Genomic DNA, 7,716 nt, shown 5'->3' on the forward strand with positions numbered 1-7,716 from the left:
CCATGGACAGAGGAGCCTAGTGGGTCCTTAGGGTCACAAAGAATCGGACACAACTGAGCAACTAACATTTTCACTTTCACTTTAAGTGAAGGCACAAGACCCAGGTACTGTGGAGAAGAAAACAATGAGTTTGGGAGAGAAAAGATGCACAGAACAGTAATTCGAAGTGGCATTTAGTGAGTGCCCAAAGGGGCCCTCTGGGAGTGGAAAGTGTCTTTATTTTCCATGGGGGAGAAACTTCTCAGCTGACGTATTTCTGTGTTTTCTCTTCTTTTCCTGTCTGTCTTCTATCTCCCTCATCCTTTTTTTCTTCTTTCCTCTTTCTCTCTCTCCCTCCCCTCCCCCAAATATATGATATATGTCATATATATGTTTGATCATATATACATATGATCCTGTGATCATAATATAAAGATGAAAGGCATCCTGGTGGTCCAATGGTTGAGATACCACTCTTCCAATGCAAGAGGTGCAAGTTTGATCCCTGGTTGGCTGTGGTATGGTGCAGCCAAAAAATGAAATAAATAAACAAAAAATATACACAAAGGTGAAAATATTCCCCTAAAGATTCCTCAACTAGGGGGAAATGTGAGCAAATGGAGCCAGAAAGACTAGAGTGCCTAGATACTGGGGACGGGGACCCTGAGAAGTCCTATTAAACTGGTCTCCTCCCATGAGGGCTCTTTGCCACCTCCCTCTGTCCAGAAACCTCCCCCTTATGAGTTTGAGTTCTTTCTTCAGTTGTAAGCAACCAAGACCAGCTCAATTAAAAGACAGCAAGGATACCGTGTGTCTCATGAAATGAGTGGAGAAGCTGGGCAGCTGTGCCTGGGGCTTCAACTCTGTAGGCCACAGTGAGACTCTGCAGGATTTTGAGGAATGAAACGTGTTTGTGCTCAAATGGGACTGACAACTTATTTCTGACTGAATAATAAAAATATTTCCAATAAAATTCTTTCCTTGATTTTGGAATGAAGAGGCTACAGTGATAATTGGAAATATGTTGAAAAATCGAGATAGTGGACAAATTATTTATTAATAAGGCTCACAGAGTGATCTTTTGCAAAGGCAGTATTATTTTTTTTTATAGTTTTTTCATCCTAAAAGTAACAATCACAAATTCCAAACATTTAGAAGACAAAATATATCCACAATCCCCAGTCTTCACAAAACTCCTTGCTTATTTTTTATTCACATTTTCTACTTATCTTAGATAGATTCCAGGAAACAGAATTATTTGCTTAAAGGTTCACATTTGATTGAGACATATTGCCAAATTTGATAGCAGCAATGTCTAAAGTCCTATTAATATCCTCATATCCTAACTAGTGCTTTGATTTAAAAACTTTACCAATAAATGAAATTTTTTACTATTACAAATTTATGTTTTTGATTATTTGTGAAAACAGACATCTTAAAATTTACTTACTAGTTGAATTTGTTTTGTGCATCCTAGTCAGGGCAGCGGGTAGGTTTTTGTCAGTGTTCTGATTAAATCAACACATCAAGGTCTCAAACCTGCCATCAGTTGAAAGAGCAACATACTAAGGAAAGTAGCAGTAAAGATGGAGGAAAAGAAACACCCTTGTCATTTCCTTTCAAATCTATTAATATTTGTGAGGTCCTTAGTCTAAGAATGTAGCTCATTAAAACATGAATACCAATTCTATAGGTTAGAACATATATTAAGAACCCTCTACTGGAATTCTCATCTACTCATCTAGTATCCTTAGTGCCTAAGTTTATTGATTGGTCTGCGATGTGTTTATCTCCCTATTCCAAACTTTCCCGGCTGCTGTGGCCAGGATCCATAGTTACAGGCTGTAACAGAATGTCTTGCATGCCCCTAGTACCTAATAAGTGGTTGGGACTTGGTTCTTACCGTAATTATCAGAATGAAAGGCACTCATAGGAAACGCATTGAATAAAGTAGTGTGCCATAAGCAGTAGAAGTTTACTGAACAAATACTATGTGCATGCAGAATGCACTCCAGAAGGAGTGCTTTATCTTCACATCAGAGACAAGGGCCTTTGTAGAGGTTTCATGAGTCAGGGCAACTGAGAAGATCCCTTTGAGTATATTATTAAAAACATCCATACAGATGAGTTTTCTGTTATTTTGCTATGTGTTATTTTTTTCAAAAGCCAAGAGTATTTATTCTGTTACTCATTCTAGACTTTATTTCAAGGGAAAAAATGCCCTCTGTCTGTAAGTAATTTATTAATATTTTGATCACTGATGCTTTTTGTAAAGGTAAAAACTGATACATCCTATACACAGCAAACAGAATTACCTCTTCAGCTGAGACCTGAAAATCTCAAAATACGTAAGATAATGAAGTAAATGTAGTTGCAGGAAAATATGTCACTTATGCAGATTCTTTACCATCTGAGCCACCAGGAAAGCCCGTACATATTGTACAGTACTGTTAATTTTCTTATGTTGAATGGCAGCTTAACAGCTATTCAAACTGAATTAAAAGCGAACATTCCTTTTTTAGAAAATCAAATGTAAATATCACTGTATTTTATGATATATTCACAGTTTGTATATTAAATATTAAATCACCAGGGTGTCTGTGTTCTATCACTTCTACTACAAATGTGTCACTTTCTAATTAACAGAGAATTTTTCTTTCAATTTGCTTTTGGGTTTATACTATATAATATTTGACTTATTGAAAAAAAATCTGTAATTTATTCCTTTGTTTAGTAAAGATCTATAGCTTCTCTATAGTTTTTTATGATAAAATATGCATAACAAAATTTACTATTTGAATAATTTTTAAGTGCGCAGTTCAGTGGCATTAAGGAAATTCATATTGTTGTGCAGCCATCACCATCATCCATTTCCTGGACTTTTTTCATCTTCTCAAACTGAAACTCTGTCCCCATTAAACACTAACTCCCATTCCCCAGACCCTGACAACCACCATTCTGTCTCTATGAATCTGACTACTTTAAGTATGATTCCATGAAGTAGAATATTTGTCCCTTTGCAACTAGCTGATTTCACTTAGCGTTAATGTCTCCAAGGTTCAACCTATGTGGTAGCATGTGCTGGAATTTCTTTCCTCTTTAAGGCTGAATACTACTCTGTTGTACATGTGTATCACATTTTGTTTATCCATTTATCCGGAGATGGACTCTTGGGTGGCTTCCATCTCTTGGCCATTGTGAAGAGTGCTGCCATGCATATGGGTGTACTGTTTAGATTCTTTTAAAAATTAACAGAACAGTGCTGACTTTTAACAAGGCCATACATACTGTATGTAAAACACAAGATGTTTTTGGCTGACACTTACTTAACCTCAGAATCTGGACCTTGGTGCAATATGAGAAGAGATTCATTTGTCAGTACGTGTCACCAAGGATTACACTGGGGATATATAAAGTCAGTCACTCTATACATAGACTATGTATAGCCAGTCTTTCAAATTGTAGAGAGCAATGTAAAGAGAGGACTCAAAACCTTTAAAACATTTTATTTTTTCACCCAGTCTTGAGCTATTTGGTAGGAAGGCTAGTCAGGTAGACTTAAAGTTCGAAGGCAGCCCATTGAACGTAGTCAGTTTCAAATGAAGGTAAAGCTCTTATATCTGAAGGCTATAGAAAAAAGTATACTATTGATAGAATTCTGGATAACTTACTGTATAGTAAATCTCAAATAAATAGTCTATTCTGCCATATATTTGACATATTTGTCAAAAAAGTTGCCAAAAAAGCAAGTTACAAAAGGAATCTATTTGATAGCCAATGTTTATCAACAATTTGTAGAGTGAAGAAAGGAAAGGGAAATACTGATTCACTACAGTAGTCAGAGAAAACCTTTGCATGCAGGCTGACCTGGATTTTAATCCTGACTGCCAGATTTTCTAGGGGTTTGACTAGGCAAGACCCTTAATCTCTCTAAACCTCAGTGGTTTTATCTATAAAATAAAATAAAATAACCGTAAAGCTTTTGCTTTATTGGGTAGTCTGGAGAACTATAGTGAGTCATGATGATAAGCATCAATCGGTGGCAGCGGTGGTAAGTCACTAAACTTTATTTGACTCTTTGCAACCCCATAGACTGTGGACTGTCAGGCTCCTCTCTCCATGGAATTCTCCAGGGAAGAATACTGGAGTGAGTTGCTGTGCCCTTCTCCAGGAGGCCTTCCCGACCTAGGGATCAAACCTGGGTCTCCCGCATTGCAGGCAGATTCTTTACCATCTGAGCCACCAGTAATACTATTATTACTTAATACTTGACTCATAGTTGGCTCTTAAAAATTTTAGTTTCATCCTTTCCTTTGTCTAGTTGTGCCAACATTTTTAAGAGTTTACTCTACAAAGAAGAACCAGTATCCAGGTCAATAACATTCAAATGTTCTTGCTCTCATATACCCTAAAAGGAACCTGAAAAAAAAATATATGGTGTGTCACATAATTTTTCAGTAAAAGTTGAAAGAATAGGAAATTTAATTTTTCCCATGTATTATAAATATTAGCATCTTAAAAATAAAACTCATCCTTCTTTTAAATATGCCCAATGGAATCTATGAATCATGACAATTAAATACTCAGAATCATCCATTTAAACAAATATACACATTTTTCTTTAACAGTAAGAAATTTTATCTCATTCTATTTTCTCCTTAAACTCCCATTTTCACTCTGTTTTCTTCAGAGAATTTTATTCTAAAGTAATATGTTTATGCTTAAACAACTTTATTGATCAATATAAATATTTTTAAAATTTGAAAATATTTAAAAGTTTCCTGAGACACAAAAATCTAGGTATCAAATATTCATTCTGGATTGAGTTATTGTACATATAATTTATAATGTACATAACTGATCAAAATAAACATTACATATTTCTATGACTATTAAACACAGTGAAATTTTTAACAGAAATAGATCTCTTAATGAGAAGAAAGAGCTTTTTTTCTCCCAGTAAGTTAATGGATCTATTAACAATGATTATTTCTTCCAATTCATGGGGTTGCAAAGAGTCGGACACGACTAAGCAACTGAACTGATACTGATTTCTTCCAAGAATGAGATAGGATTCAGCATCCCTATCATCCTTGTTTTGTGTTTTTATAGATGCACGCGCTGAGTAAAGCTGAGGGTATAATGCATTCAAAGTTGGACTGTTCTCTCCCCAGATCTTTCCTTGCTGGTTTTGTTTCACTTTTCAGATCTCAGCTCAAATGTGACCCTCCTCAAGGAGACTTCTCCTAATGGTGGGATCAAAAGTAGTCCTTCTGAACCTGGTTATACAATCATCATTGCACCCGTCACTCTCTGCAGGTGTCTTGTTCAGGGATTTCCCATTGCTCCTCTGGGCTAGAGTGTCAGTTCTTGTGCCAGGAACCTTGTCTGTCTTGGTGATGCTTGGGAGGCACTGTGCTATAAATGCTGTTGGATGAATAATGATGTGCTTATATGAAAGGATCACTCATTTACGGAGCATTCACCAGTAAAGAAACCAGGCTCTCTCAGTTATCATCAAACCAAGATCCTCCAAGCAAACACAATGGAAGAGGAACCTCCTTGCGGGCCGGGGAGTCTAAGCTTGTATCCTGAGATTCACCCTGCGGTATAAGTGATATTCTAGTCTAGCAACCAAAGTGTTAGTCCCTCAGTCGTGTCTAACTCTTTGCGACCCCATACCAGGCTCCTCTGTCCATGGGATTCTTCAGGCAAGAATACTGGAGTGGGTTGTCATTCCCTTCTCCAGGGAGCAACTAAATAGCTCAAAATAACAAAAGGGAAGTAAACACATAAGAGTAACTGCGACCAGACAATCTGGGAGATTTCCTGTCTGGGATCCTACACATGGTTGGAAATGTGTGGAGACATTTTGGGTCAGTGTGGGGTGGAAAGAATGCCTGCATTTAGTTGGCCCCCCGCCAGTATCAACAGTCTTGCAGTAATTGACATGAAGCACCATCCCTTGCTGGAAAACTACGCCTTTGCACCTCATCTTAGCTTCTAACACTCAGGGGCGCTTTCAAGCTAAGGCAGACAACATGAGTCCCCATCCCTGTCTGAAGCCTGTTTTCTGAGATCAGGTTTTCAACAGAGCCTTCTCTTCCCAAATGACCATCAGAAAGAAGGCCCACTGCATCTGGAGACAGCACAACCACATCCACCCCATCCAAACAGCACAACCCAGACCATCAGCCCCAAAGCACTTACAGGTGACTTTAATACTATGGTTACACTGGTATGGGCGTGGCAGGGTGGGATGGGGAAGGTGCTGGGGAGAGGGGAAGAATGAATCTGGCTGATGGAGGGAAAGTCAACCTAGCAGGTGATGGATTAAATAGACTTAATAGATTAAATTATTTAAAACAGCTGCTCCCTGTGCATTACAGTTTACCCTTTGTGAGCAAAGTGAAACTGAAGTCTCTTAGTCATGTCCAACTCTTTGCGACCCCATGGACTGTAGCATACCAGGCTTCTCCATCCATGGGTTTTTCCAGGCAAGAGCACTGGAGTAGGTTGCCATTTCCCTCTCCATTTGTGAGCAAACATACAACCAAACAAGCAAGAACATTCCAACTCTAAGGCTCCCAAAATGCTCCCTGAAACACTCCCTTAGTCTAGTCTAAGTGCTTGTTTTTCCTTCTGATTAACCCAAATGGCCAGCTATTTTGTAAACTGTCTTCAGGATTGGATTTATTTTATATAGGTTTTGTGCCCTGTAAAGACACAAATGCTGGGAGTCCCCTAGGGGCCTAGTGGGTTAGGATTCCAGGCTTTTACTGCTGTGGCAGCTTCCTACCCTGGTTGAGGAACTGAGATCTCAAGCCAGAGGCACAGATCAAAGGGAAAAAAAGAGTGCAACATTGTTTTCGCTGAGCAGATTAAGCAGACCTGAGGGTATTAGTCTTCCCAGAATGTTTTCCTGTTAAAAAAATTTAACCTTGAGTTTGAGAAGTGCCCTATAGCAGAAAGATTCAAGAATCTTGCTTGTCTATCTTTAATGTCTATCAATAAAATTGAGACGAGGGGAGGAAGAAAAAAGAAAAACCATCGACTTTACTGAACGGAAATAAATCGTATGTTTCATACAGAGCCCACATCTCATTCTTCCTAACCCCAGCTGCAGTAACGAGAAATTTATTGAGCATCTACTATACCCTCAAGACTTAGTTGACTCAAGACTGCTGTTGCATGTACATGTATTAGTACCTTTTAAACGCATTATCAAATATTTTACACCCATCAGTGTTTATATCATAAACATTTCACTATTATTGAAAACTTTGGTATGCAAAACTGAAAAGGGCTGGCTGTCATTAACTTAAAAAGCTGCCTTAATCCATTTGCTCCAGCTGCTAGCCTTGAGTGAGGATGCCGGAAAATAGAAATGCAAATCACTTGCAGGAGTCCCCCTCAGTTGCAGGAAACATCTCAAAGAAAGGGTTTTGTTTTTCGATTTCATGAACACGTGGAAATTGTTTCAGGCTTCCTTTGATCACGGAAAGGCGCGGTCGACCCCGAGTCTTTCCAACGAGAGTGGCTTTTCTCAGGCAACACACCAAGATACAGCTTTAGAATTTCTCTCTAGGCTAAGGGTTCTTCAGTTTTAAAATGGAATACAAGCCATTGGGGAAGGCGAAAGCGTTCTTAGCCCAAGGCCCCCTGAGCTCTCCGGACGCAACGGCCTGTTTCTCGCGGGATCGGTTGGGGCCTGCGTCACCGAAGCGTCACAGGAAG

Source organism: Capra hircus, chromosome 24 (assembly GCF_001704415.2).
Source record: "Capra hircus breed San Clemente chromosome 24, ASM170441v1, whole genome shotgun sequence".
Classification (NCBI taxonomy): domain Eukaryota; kingdom Metazoa; phylum Chordata; class Mammalia; order Artiodactyla; family Bovidae; genus Capra; species Capra hircus.